At 34.9% G+C, this 13,824-nt stretch overlaps 1 pseudogene; it reads right to left on the bottom strand.

Moving 5' to 3' along the window:
- Positions 1-3,170: 3,170 nt before the first annotated feature.
- On the bottom strand, positions 3,171-5,658 carry LOC116274472 (annotated as a pseudogene).
- Between the last annotated feature and the right edge of the window lie 8,166 nt (positions 5,659-13,824).

The following is a 13,824-nucleotide window of genomic DNA, read 5'->3' as shown; positions in this document are numbered from 1 at the left end:
GAGCCACAAAAGTTCACAGCATGTAATTAAACAAGTCGACAAATAAGATATCTTGAAAGGGAACGAAGCAAAAGTAGATTGGAACCAGATTAAAAGATATGAAAATATATTTAAAAGTTTTCAAAGCACAGTGAGCAGCCAGCACCATATTTTGTTTTGGAAAATGACATCCTTTAATTTGAGAAGATGACTAGAAAATGAAAGATACTTTTTAGTATTACTATTCTTCAGTTCTTTCTCACTCCTTCATCCTGGTTGTGTTTCTGTTTTCTTAATACTCCACCATTCCGCTTTACTTACCCTAGGTAATTGCTTAAAGTTCTTTAAATTTATCCACCTCTAACTGGTATTCCACTGGTTGATTTCCAGGTTTTGCTTTATGCTTAGGAATAGAGTGTCGAGAGTCATATATTTGAAATTTCATAATTATTATATTTATTCATCATCTATCAATTGTTCTCTTGCTGGTTTTTTAATGATCATTACATATCTTGACTTGAGGCAAGTCAATCAGCGACAGCTACCTGCTCAAGAATAGTCTGGGAAGGACAGGAAAGTGTGGGCCTATGTGTGGAACTTGGCTGTTGCACATCAGAGGCAGTATTCTCTCACATGTTTGCACCCAGTATACCACATTCTCTCCTCAACCCTAGAAATATATTTCTCTTCATTTTTTACAGTGAACAGGATTTCCTCTGGTGTCATAAACCTCTGACTTAGTTTATCTCTCTCTCTTCAGCTAATTCTGATCAGTGGTAGAACTCCTCCCTGGCCTTTGGAAGCTTCATTTCAAGTATGAGGATACATCCCAGCAAATGAAGATGATAACACTCAGTGCTTTTATTTTAGTTCTGTTTACACTGTCAAACAGCAAAATGAATGTAGACAGATATGGGATGTTTCTCACTTTTCTGTGACCACTCCCCGCAAAGCCTTGACACTTCATCAGTGCAAGCATTGTTATGCTTTTCCTAGACTGTTGCTTTATCCTAGGGAAAGCTGAAAATTGCTAAGAAATGTAGACAAGAACGTATTAAAACTTGGGGATGTTCTTCAGTTTGATTCACATTGCAGTGTATTTTCCAAATGATTTCTACGTTTTGTGGTTTCGGATATGATCATTTACAGATTTTGATGATCATATTATTTCCTTATTTCTTATATTTGTTTTGAGTTCCTGTTCTGAGCCTTGAAATGAGAAATAATAAAATCATTTCTGCTTCATATTTTTTAGTGGAAACTGTAAACTGAGTTTATCATAGCTAATTTTTATAAGTGATTCTCCGTATATTAGAATGGGTATTGGAATACTTAGGTAAAAAATAATTCTTAACATCATTAAATTTTGTATACATGCAGCAGAGATCAAACCTGTGATTTGTCTTTACACTCAAAACACCCAGGCCAATTCAAACTAAAATTTACAGTGAAGCTCTTTATTTACAAAGCTCTTTATGATAAGCTTTGGTGTATTTTCAGTATAAGCAAAGCAATTATATTTATGGGAAGAGTCTATTATACTGTAACATATGTTTAAGTCAATCTTTCCTTTATGCAAATTAACTATGCTAAAAATATACAAAGTGTTCTTAAGGGGAAACATATAATATGTAATTTTTGGAACAATAAATTCTAGAATGTGCATTATGATGTTAAATTTGAATAAAAAATGTATCTGAAGTTACATACTCTTTGAAGGTAATATTATTGTTTTACAGAAATTAATTTTTAAAATGTGTGGCCAGGTGCGGTGGATCACTCCTGTTATGCCAGCACTTTGGGAGGCCGAGGCAGGCGGATCAGGAGGTCAGGAGATCGAGACAATCCTGGCTAACACGGTGAAACCCCGTCTCTACTAAAAATACAAAAATATTAGCCCGGCGTGGTGGTGGGAGCCTGTAGTTCCAGCTACTCGGGAGGCTGAGGCAGGAGAATGGCGTGAACCCGGGAGGCGGAGCTTGCACAGTGAGCTGAGATGGCCCCACTGCACCCCAGCCTGGGTGACAGAGCAAGACTCTGTCTCAAAAAAAAAAAAAAAGAAAAAAAGAAAAGAAAACTGATTCTGGTCCTAGAGATTTTCATAACTGGCTGTTAGGAGAAATCTATATAACAATCCAAGTCTTCATTTCATTTTCTAGAAAACAAATGTGAACAAGACGTTTAAAAGCTTGATTCACTCTAGAGACTTTGTTGAGAGAACAAGGGAATTTCCGAATTCGTAGGACAATTCTTTTTCTTAATTTTTTTTTTAATGGTGCTCATTCTTTTTCTTTCTTTCTTTCTTTCTTTTTTTTTTTTGAGATGAAGTTTTACTCTGTCTCCTAGACTGGAGTGCAGTGGCGCAACCTCGGTTCACTGCAACATCTGCCTTCCGGGTTCAAGCAATTCTCTGCCTCAGCCTCCTGAGTAGCTGGGATTACAGGCACCCACCATCATGCCAGGCTAATTTTTTGTAGATGTAGTAGAGACGGGGTTTCACAGGCTGATCTTGAACTCCTGACCTCGTGATCCACCTGCCTTGGCCTCCCAAAGTGCTGGGAATACAGGCGTGAGCCACCGCGCCCAGCTGGTTTTTAAAATTTATTATATTGGACCTAAAATCTTGAAGGGCACATATTGAAAAAAATCCAAATCAAATAACTACACATCGTTACAGATACGACACTGATCAAAACTAACAATTTTATAATTACCTGATTGTGAATTTAACTGAAATTCAGATGAAATTACTTTTATATATTTCTCTAGAAATACATAAAACTGACCAGAAATGGTCAGGTATTGGAAATTTCCTATTTTCAAGCTAATATTCCTAGAGAAGACATATTTTTTTCCTCTTTCTCACACACATACACACACAGGCTTACATACACATTACACAAAATAAAAAATCCCTACCATCTGATCACCTGAAAATGGATATTGTTATGTTAAAGTGCATTTTTTTCTAGTCAGATATGATATATTCTGTATTTGCTTACTATCTATTACATTGGGATAATATTTTATGTAGTTATATATACTATTTTTTATAATTATGGCATAGACATTTTCCTATGTCATTTAAGATTCTTGAAATATGACAAATCTTTTTTTATTATATTTAGTAAAATAAATCATGGTAACTGTTAGTTGACTTTTTGGCCTTTTTTTTTTTTTTTTTTTTTTTGCAATTTTGTAACTTTATTTGATGTATTTGACGAACAGTGATTAGTTCTCATTCACACTGTCTGTAGATTTTTGGAAGTGGTAACAGGTACATAGGTAACCAAGGTATAGAATTTATTTGGTGAATCTTCCTCCTCATTACGTTTTCTGGACAACCGCACACGGATACGGTATGGGTCATCCCTTATTCCTTCGGCCAGACTGCTTTGTTGCGCCTGGTATCAATGCGCACATCTGGCGTTCCCATCGCCTTCCTGGCAAATTGCTGAATCTCTTTGAGTACCCGAGGGACACTCCTCTTGAAGCCCACTCCATGGATGCGCTTGTGAATATCGATGGTGTATTTTCGCGTCACCACCTCGTTGATGGAAGAATGGCCCTTTTTCTTCTGGCCACTCTTCTTTGCGGGAGCCATTCTGTTGGGTCCGAGTTGGAAAGCAATATATGTATATTTTTTAAGCCTAGCCTTTTCGGTTTGAGTAAGGTAATTAATCCAACTATATATTTTTCATATTAACTAGCAATTCTTATAAAAACTATGATAAAAGGTATAAAGTTAAAGCCGAAAATGTCTATGGTAATATGTTCTATAATACTACCAATTCCATTCACTCATAGAGTATGCACACAAAGGAAAGAGAGGAGCTTTTATCATATTCTAGCCATTTGTCTGTTAGTGCACTAAGGGCTCATTTTATACTTTCTATTTTAATACCTATAGCATTCTATGAAGGCAGACATTGTCCACAGCTTTCAAATGAGGAAGCTGAGTTTTCAGATGTTTCATACCCTCTAAAATAAAATATTTTTTATGTAACAGAGCTAAAAATTAAACAGATCCGGAAACTCTGGTTATTTCCTTACCAAATCTACATCAACCTAGTTTTTAAAAATCCTTGTGCTAATAATATAGCTCAACTGACTGATGATCATTCTTCAAGGAGAGCAGCTAAACATTAAACAGATCCAGAAACTCCAGTTATTTTCTTACCAAATCTACCTCAACCTAGTTTTTATAAATCCTTGTGCTAATAATACAGCTCAACTGACTGATGATCATTCTTCAAGGAGAGCAGTTTTCTGATCTTTGGAATATATATGGTCTGGCAGATTCTATGTGAACTCTCCTTAGTATCACTTTATACTTGTGCCATTGATACCCTATTATTTTTACATCTCTTCTATCTAAGAAGCCTTAATCATTGATTAAGGGGCAGGTATTAATCATTGATTACTGGCATACATAGGTCAGAAGAAACCCTGCGATAGCAAGGGAGCAAATATTGGATTTTGGCACAACCTAACCTCCTCCTTCACCCATCCCACATACAATCTTTATCCTGGATCTATAGAAGAGAAGTGGAGACAAGACAGATTAATGAAAAATAATTCAAGAGAAAAAAAAAGAAAACTGTTGGGAAATAGTACCCACTCCGTCCCTTCATATGACCATATGAATGCCTTTATGTATGTTAACATGTTTCTACTTCTTAAATATTTCTTTGACTGAATTGTAAAACAGCTCATTATTTTTTATAAAAAAGATATATCACTTACCATGAATAGTCTCATGCAAACTATACTAAAGAAAATCCAAAAAAGCTAAATATAGTGACAAACTTTCCAATAAAATCTAATATCTGAAACCATATTATACATAAATATACCCCAGTGCATGCTTGACTTTTTCAATAAGTAGATAATAAATATATAGTAGTCTGCAATATGAATTAAATCTTAAGAAGATATTGTCCTCTTTAAACAAAACCTATTTCACTTTTTTTCTAAAAGTAGAATATAATTTTACTTTTTCACATAGTAATCTACTTATATGTCTAAAGAACGGGATTTAGTACTCTTTGTAAAAATAGAAGTAATATGTCACTATTATCTTTAATACAAGTGAGTATTAATTTCATTAAAAAAATTTCTATTGATATGGTGAAAGTATAACTTGAACATATGTCCAGAGAACAAAGGGCTATTACAATATTACTTACTTCGGACTTACAGTGTCCCATGAGCTCAAGTCTTTAAAATTAAACACGTGGATTCAAAGCCTTTGTCTATCTCTATGACTTTGTAGTTCCTCTATTGTAGGGGTCGGAGTGTCAGGGTATTGCAAAGATCTAAGAAAATGATATATAAAAATGAGCATATGTCTCAAATGTCTATACAATGGTAGGGATACAAAAAGTTTGCTTTTTCTAGTCTTTGTAACGAACTTACTGCATGATACCCGAGGTCAGTATGTATATTTATTTGTGCCTTTACTATTCCACATCTTCCCACCATTCACTATAGACCATCTCAACTATATCACTTTTATAAGTCAAATTCTTTCTTTTAAAACTACATAGGACAGTACAAAGCCTGAACCAGTGACAGCAAGGGAGGAAATACTGGATTTCGACACAACTTAAAATTATTTATTTTGGTCTTTCATTTCTTTCTCCAGTATTACCTAGAGTTAATTTACCATTTTCTCTCAAATTAAAAAAAAAAAAAAAAAAAAATCGGCAAGGTGGCAGGCACTAGTAGTCCCATCTACTTGGGAGGCTGAGGCAGGAGAATGGGATGAACCCGGAAGGCAGAGCTTGCAGTGAGCCGAGATCGCGTCACTGCACTCCAGCCTGCGGGACAGAGCCAGACTCCATCTCAAAAAAAAAAAAAAAAAAAAAAATTCACCCGGTTCATGCCTGTGTCTTAGAAAGCTGAAATCAGGAAACATTTCACTACAAGAAATGCTTCCTAATAAAAGTGGTCACTAAGTAAATGTAGTTCGATCAAATATAAGATACGAGGAAAGGGAAGAACACGTATCTGGGTGAAGCCATGTGTAGAACATCTGGCCTAATCTACTGTTGAGTGTTGGGTCTTGAGGAATTTGTGCTTGGTCTGTGTATATCTGTGCTTCATTCAGTCAGATTCATCCTGCAGATGTTAATTCCACACTTAAGGTTAAACTACTTGCAAAATACACTAGAGTATAAACTTCATGAAGGTAGGGATTTTTTTTTTTTTTCTCTTTTGTTCATCAATGAAACCCCAGAATCTAGAAACATCCCTGGCATAATTTAACAATATGTATTTGTAAGATACAGCAACTTTCTTAAAGACAAAGTTCAAATTTCTTAATATGGTTGACAACGTTGTCCTCAATGAAGCCCTTGTTTAACACTTCAGAGTAGTTTCATGCTACCCCTCACACTCTCTCGCTGTGATTCAATGTGATTCAATCTCGCTGTGATTCAATCATAATGATTGCATGAGAATCATTTACTTCTTCCAATGTGCCACTTCTTTTCTTGAACTATTTTTTTTTTTTAATCTGGAATACTTTTTATTTCACTTCTACTTCTGATTTATGCTTGGTAAATTACACACAAAGTTCAAGTTACAGCTCAAACAAAGCATCCTCAGGAAAAACCTTCCTAATCACTATGAATACATCATTTCGTACTAACCATCTCATAAAATGTATGCCCTTAAATTATTTGCCTTAATTCTGTCTTCACCACTAGATTAAAAGCAGCAAAAATTAGCCAGATCTTTTTTGTTCACAATTCTTACTTCATTGTTAAATCCCAAATTTATGTGTAAAAGTGAGAATTAAAATGCAGTGGGTCTAACGAAGTAGCTGCATTAGAATAACAGACATTTTTAGTGGAAGAAAGTATTCAAAATCAGACAGAAAATGTTGTCACTGTTAGAACTGTTTCCTCAACATTCTTAAATAAAGATGATCATTTTATATTATGTTTGTGAAGTTTTAATATTACTACTTGCTAATTAAAAGAAAATAATTTTGAATCTGTACTTCTCTCTGCATGCTCTAAAAGCATTCCAATAGACCAATTTACATATGCACCACGGACTACTATGCAGCTATAAAAAAAATGAAATCATGTCCTTTACAGCAACATGGATGGGGCTGGAGGCCATAATCCTAAGCAAATCAATGTAGGAATGGAAAACCAAAGACCACATGTTCTGACTTATAAATGGGAGCTAAACGCTGAGCACACATGGACATAAATTGGGAAAAATAGACACTGTAGACTACTAGAAGGTGGAGGGAGGAGGAGGTTTAAAAAAAAATTAAAAACCCACCTATCACGCCAGCACTGTGCTCACTACCTGGGTAACAGTATTGACATCCTAAACCTTCCCATCACACAATATTCCCATGTAACAAATCTGCACATGTACTCCCTGTATCTAAAATAAAAGTTGAAATTAAATTTAAAAAAACACTAAAAGTAAATAAATAGAACAATTATCTGTTTATTGAAGTCTTGAAAAAAATTACCACTGTCCCTAACTGAGACTAATGCTTTTGAGTGTAATCTCTCCCTCTTCTTTTTCTTTAATCTCCTCTTCCTGTTTCTACTTCTTCAAATAGCTATGTTTTCATTGATTACAGAAATAAAATTTGCAGATATAAAAAAATCAATTTTGAAAGTGTAATACCTTCTGCCAAATCCCTTTCCTGGTGGAAATGAAGAACTTCTTGTGAATTATTAAAAATATTATATTTATATGGTTCTATATATGCATACATATTCCTTTGGAATGTGTATATATGTGGTATGTGTTTGTAGATATTTTCAAATGGCAGTAGTCAAGATGCATAAATAACGCATATGAAATTAACAAATTTGAGACATCTGTTTAACTCTCTCCATAAATGTATATAAATTTATATTATATACATATCTGTGTATATATGCATCGAGATATGTACATATACAAATTTACACAGATGCATGCACAGACACAAATAGTATATAGTTTCTTGTACATAGTAAGTTCCATTTAAGGTTTAACTGGTATTCTCGGTCTTATCATCAGATTGTACGTTTAAAAAATATATTTAAGTCACAGGGTTTATTAGGATCTAAAAAATAAGCATTCTTACATATCTCCTTGGGAATGTAAACAGATACAAATTCTTTGAAAGGCAATTTGGCAAAATTTTTACTCAAGTAGCAATTGATTCTAAATATATACTTTGACATCTATGTATAGATGTATGTATAGATTATAAATGTTTCTTATGCTATCAGTTTTAATAGCAAAATATACAAACAATCTAAGTGCCCATTATAGATATATTTCTACCATGAATTATTATGTAGGCCTCAATAAAACTGAAATAAAGATGTATTTGCTACTATGTGAAGGTATTCAAAGTGTATTTTAAGTGGAAAAAAATACAAAAATATGCATAACGTTTATTCTATTTGTCAACAAAATAAAAACACGTACATGCAGATGTGCAAATATCTGGTAACTGAAATTTTCTCAGAGAGAAATAAACTATTATGATAGTAGTCTTAATGAATGCAAATAGGATCCTCAATGAGGTGTTTTATTTACTTTATATATTTTTGTGAACATTTATATGTATATATATATACACTTCTAAAATCAGATATACTTTTCATAATTAAATAGTTCCAATTATCAAAATAATTTTAAAAAATCGAAACAGACCAAGAGCCTCTGAGGTGAATACAGCTGAAATTTCCAAATTGTGTATCTCAAAATACACACTTATAAAGCAGGTTGGCTCATATTATAGGAGCATGAGCACTGAAATGCAGCTATATTCAGTTGCTCTAAAGAGTGAGTTTTTACTATATCTCATAAAATAGATTGCAGGGTTAAATATTTATAAGGCACTGTTAGGAAAATACTCTGTCTATTGCTATTCAAATTTCTTTTCAATAGTATCTATCTTAATTGCAAGAACATGTGAGTTTGAGCAACATTAAACTAGCAATAAAGTCTTAAGCTGAAGAGCACTTTATTTGTGAAAGTAGGTATAACCTAAATTGCTGTAGCTACAGCTACAGCAACATACATGTCTAGAACTTTCTTTGAATTACCATAAAAAATACTCTACTGGGAATAGTAAGTGGTCTTTTAAATTCCTTTTGAGTAGTGATAGCATTTTGAGTGTTGGAGCAACATGGAAACAAAATAGAAACTGATCTGGATAAAATAAATTCCCAGGAAATGTTAACAGTGTCATGTTGTTACATTAAATAGTACAGAAGCTGGAGAGGTGAGCGATTTCAGCTAGATACCAATAATTATCATTTTGAACAAGTGTCTTGTCATCATATGTTATCAGTATGTAAGATAATCACATGGTCAACAAAAAGATAATTTGATTGCACAGATATGTGCCAAGAAGCGAGCTAGGTTCTAGGAAGATAATACTTAACAACACATAAATAGTTCTTGCTCTAATGGATACTACAGTCTGGAGTCTTGGTGTGGGGTTGGAGGGATGGGGGTTGGGAGGATGGAGGTGGAAGGGTGGATGCGAAGGTGGAAATAGTTTCAGGATGAAACTGTTCCACCTTAGATTATCAGGCATTCCATTCTCATGTGGAACCTAGATTCCTCACATGCGCAGTTCACAATAAGGTTCTTGCTCAGAATCTAATGCCACCATTGATCTGACAGGAGGCCGAGCTCAGGTGGTAATGCTTGCTTGCCCGCCTGCCCCTCACCTCCTGCTGCGCAGTCCAGTTCCTACCAGGCCACAGACTAGTACTGGTCTGCAGTTCAGGGGTTGGGAGACCCTGGTGTACAGTAATATCCTAGGCCTTCACATTCACTTACTACTCACTCACGCACTCACTCACGCACTCACTCACTCACCCAGAGCAACTTCCAGTCCTACAAGCTCTGTTCATCATAAGTGCCATATTAATCTTTTATACCATAATTTTACCATACCTTTTCTATGTTTAGATATGTTTAAAGACACAAAAACTTACCATTGTGTTACATTTGCTCACAATATTCAATAAAGTAACATGCTCTACAGGTTTGTAGTGTAGGCGCTATAGGCTACACCAAATGTAACAACATGTTAGTATTCCTAAATGCTAATTATTGTTGTTGCTGTTGTTATTAATTTATTGGTTTTGTAAAGCCTGGTTAATTTATCTATTTTTATTTTAAAAGCAGAAAAAAATAATGAAAATGATTGCATAGGTCGAAATTGTATAAACATACTAAAATAATAATTACCTATTTATGGGAAAAATTTTATCTGTAATAGCCAAAAACTTGATTAAATCTATACCTGATGTATTGCAGAGTACAGCAATCATGTTTTATGATGTTCTAGAATAGCTGTGTTGGTTGTGGTGTGTAGGTATGTAAGTCAGTGCATGCTTCTCTTTCTCTCTGCATTCATATTTATATTGTTTAAGAAATGTCCTCATATCAGTCTCATTTTATAGACAATGAATATAAATTCAGAAATTACAAGAATCTTTCAAAGCAAAGGGAATAATGCAGGTGCGACACCGAGGAAACTACTGGGTATTTTATTTCTGTGAAAAGATAATGGTAAAGTCCAATTTTGACAAACACTATACTGTTTAATTATAGTCAAATTTCATTACACCTATAATGAGCACATTGTTAGAAATCACATTCATAGCTCTAGCAGCTGATGATGAAATGTGGCTCAGGCTGCTTCTCTGTAATGAATTCAAATGAAAATTGCTTTGATCTCAAGAAGAAAAGCAGTGCCCATACAATACCTTCATCCTGTAAGCACCAGAAGTATTATAAAGATCATTTTATTTTGCTAAGCTATTTGTGAATATATATTTTTAAGTAGGTTGATAGATTTTCGAATTTTGGAGCAATGAGTAAGACTGAAAGGTAATGGCATTTTTATAGGAAGTCAAAGGAGTCAATATTAGAATTCAGTTTACTTTTGCTTTTTGCCTTACCAAAAATATAATCATATGCCAACAAAGTACTGTTTATAGAGAAAATTGCCGCTCTGAGATTGACAGAGAAATTCTATTTGACTTTGAGTGGATTTCCTTATAAACTGATCAAGAAAACCCTGTTACAACAGGTGTTCATATGTAAATTGTATTAATGATATTCAAGGGGGAAGGATTTTACTGAGAAAATATACATATATGTGTGTACATGTGTGTGTATGTGTATATGCATATACGTATATATTTACATATGTATATATACATACGTATATACTTATATGCATATACACATACACACACACATGTACACACACATACGTTAGCTTCTAACAGACTATTCAGGGCATCAAGCAACTTTCAATGATATATCTTGTGATATATGTAAAATACCTGGAGATCAGGGTCATAATCCTAGTATTATCACAAACTGATTGTGACTTTGAGAAAGTATCTGTGTTCAGCTACTAAAATTGTCGTTTAAAATAATGTTTCAATATCTGATATTTTAATGAGGAAAGTTTATGTAGGTTATCATCTGAGATTCACATATATTACACAGATGGGTATTGCTATCACTTTCAGAATCTGTGAATGCTTCATGTGTATTATAATCCTTGGATAAAGGGTATTCTGTTACTATCAGTTACAAACATTGTCAGTGATCTGAAATTTTTTTTCAGATTTGAATGTAATGTAGTTCCATCATTTTTATCTCCTAGTGATTATTTTCAAATATAATTAAATCATTATAAACAGATCTGTGTAGTCTGTTTTGTTATTTTCAAAAGTATTCAACAATATAGCTCCAACACAGAAATATTAACTCATTGCTTTTAGAACTAGTAAATTCTACCAAAAATAACCCCCATAAATGTTACTCCTTTTTATCATGTCGACTCTTTATAAATTATTTTTGTATTCGTAAAAATGCATGTATTCCCTGATTAGATTCATAATATTGTTTGAAGCTAAGTGCTCATACATATTTATCCCAATATTGACCTTTCTGGTATTTACTATTGTTTTCTTAATTTTCTTGTTTTATCTTTTAATAGGATTATTTTCCTTCTGCTTAAATAATTCATATTAGAATCTATTATTGATCTAAAATTATTTCTCCTCTTCTCTCCTCTCCTCTCCTTTTTTTGAGACGGAATCTCCCTCTGTCACTCAGGCTGGAGTGCTGGAGCGCAGTGTCGTGATCTCAGCTCACTGCAACCTCCGCCTCCTGGGTTCAAACGATTCTCCCCCTCTGCTTCCCGAGTAGCTGCGATTACAGATACGTGCCACCAAGCTCAGCTAATTTTTGTATTTTTAATACAGATGGGGTTTCACCATGTTGGCCAGGCTGGTCTTGAACTCCCAACCTCAGGTGATCCGCCCACCTTGGCCTCTCAAAGCGCTAGTATTACAGGCATGAGCCACTACGCCTGGCTAAAAAATTAGGTTTTTAATTAGAAAAAGTGATGTTTTTTCTTCATATTTGAAGTATAATTTTATTAGATATAGGACTTTAGGTTGGCAATAGTTTACATTCAGCTTTCTAAATATATTATTTTATTTACTGCTAGTTTTATTGCATACCTTTGAAGAAAGCGCATTTTCCTGAAAATAACTGCTTAAATTTTTTTTTCTTTGATTTTCAACAATTTTACTATAATGAGTTTAGGTATAGATTTGTTATTATTTATTCTTTGAGTTTTGTAGAATTTTGTTCATATGTGACTGAATGCCTTTTGTAAATTTTAGGAAGTTCTTCACTGTTATTTCTTTAAATATCCCTTTGTCCCTTTCCTTTCACCCAGACAGAAACTCTAATGACACTCTGTTAGACATTTCAATGTCTCTGGTGTTTCTCCCTAAAGATAACTTACATTGGTATTTACCAGACATGGAGGAGCAAATCACCCCAAGCTAATCAGACAGAGGTGACTGACTGCTGGTTTTGGAGTCCTTTTGGTTTATCCTCTCTCCTCTTCCCTTCTCTCCTTCCTTCTCTCCCTTCTTTCCTTCCTTCTCTTCCTCCTTTTCCTCTTCCCTTCCTCCTTTTCTACATCTCTCTCTCTCTCTATGCTCCCCCACTCCATCTCTCTCCCCCTTCCACTCACTTTTTTTCTGATGTTTGGGTCTCCCTTTGAGAGGTGAAGCTGGCTGGGCTTCCAGTCCCCTGGGGACTTGGAGAACTTTTCCGTCTAGCTAAAGGATTGTAAATGCACCAATCAGCACTCTGTGTCTAGCTAAAGGATTGTAAAATGCACCAATCCACACTCTAAAAATGCACCAATCAGTGCTCTGTGTCTAGCTAAAGGTTTGTAAACATACCAATCAGCACTCTGTAAAAACGGACCAATCAGCTCTCCGTAAAATGGACCTATCAGGTCTCTGTAAAACGGACCAATCAGCAGGAGGTGGACTGGGCCAAATAAGGGAATAAAAGCTGACCAGGGGAGCCAGCAGTGGCAACACACTGGGGTCCCCTTGCATGCTGTGGAAGCTTTGTTCTTTCACTTTTCGCAATAAATCTTGCTGCTGCTCACTCTTTGGGTCTGCACTACCTTTATGAGCTGTAACACTCACCTTGAAGGTCTGCAGCTTAACTCCTGAAGCCAGCAAGACCATGAGCCCACCAGGAGGAATGAACAACTCCAGATGCGTCACCTTCAAGAGCTGTAACACTCACTGCAAAGGTCTGCGGCTTCACTCCTGAAGTCAAGTGAGACCACAAACCCACCGAAAGGAATAAACTCCAGACACATCTGAACATCGGAAGGAGCAATCTCCAAACACACCATCTTTAAGAACTGTAACACTCATGGCGAGGGTCTGCGACTTTGTTCTTGAAGTCAGCAAGACCAATTCCGGACACACCTTTACTCCTATCTTGTAG

Source organism: Papio anubis, chromosome 4, assembly GCF_008728515.1.
Source record: "Papio anubis isolate 15944 chromosome 4, Panubis1.0, whole genome shotgun sequence".
NCBI classification, from domain to species: Eukaryota; Metazoa; Chordata; class Mammalia; order Primates; family Cercopithecidae; genus Papio; species Papio anubis.
The sequence above is the reverse complement of the archived record's forward strand: the minus strand, read 5'-3'. Positions and strand labels throughout refer to the sequence as shown.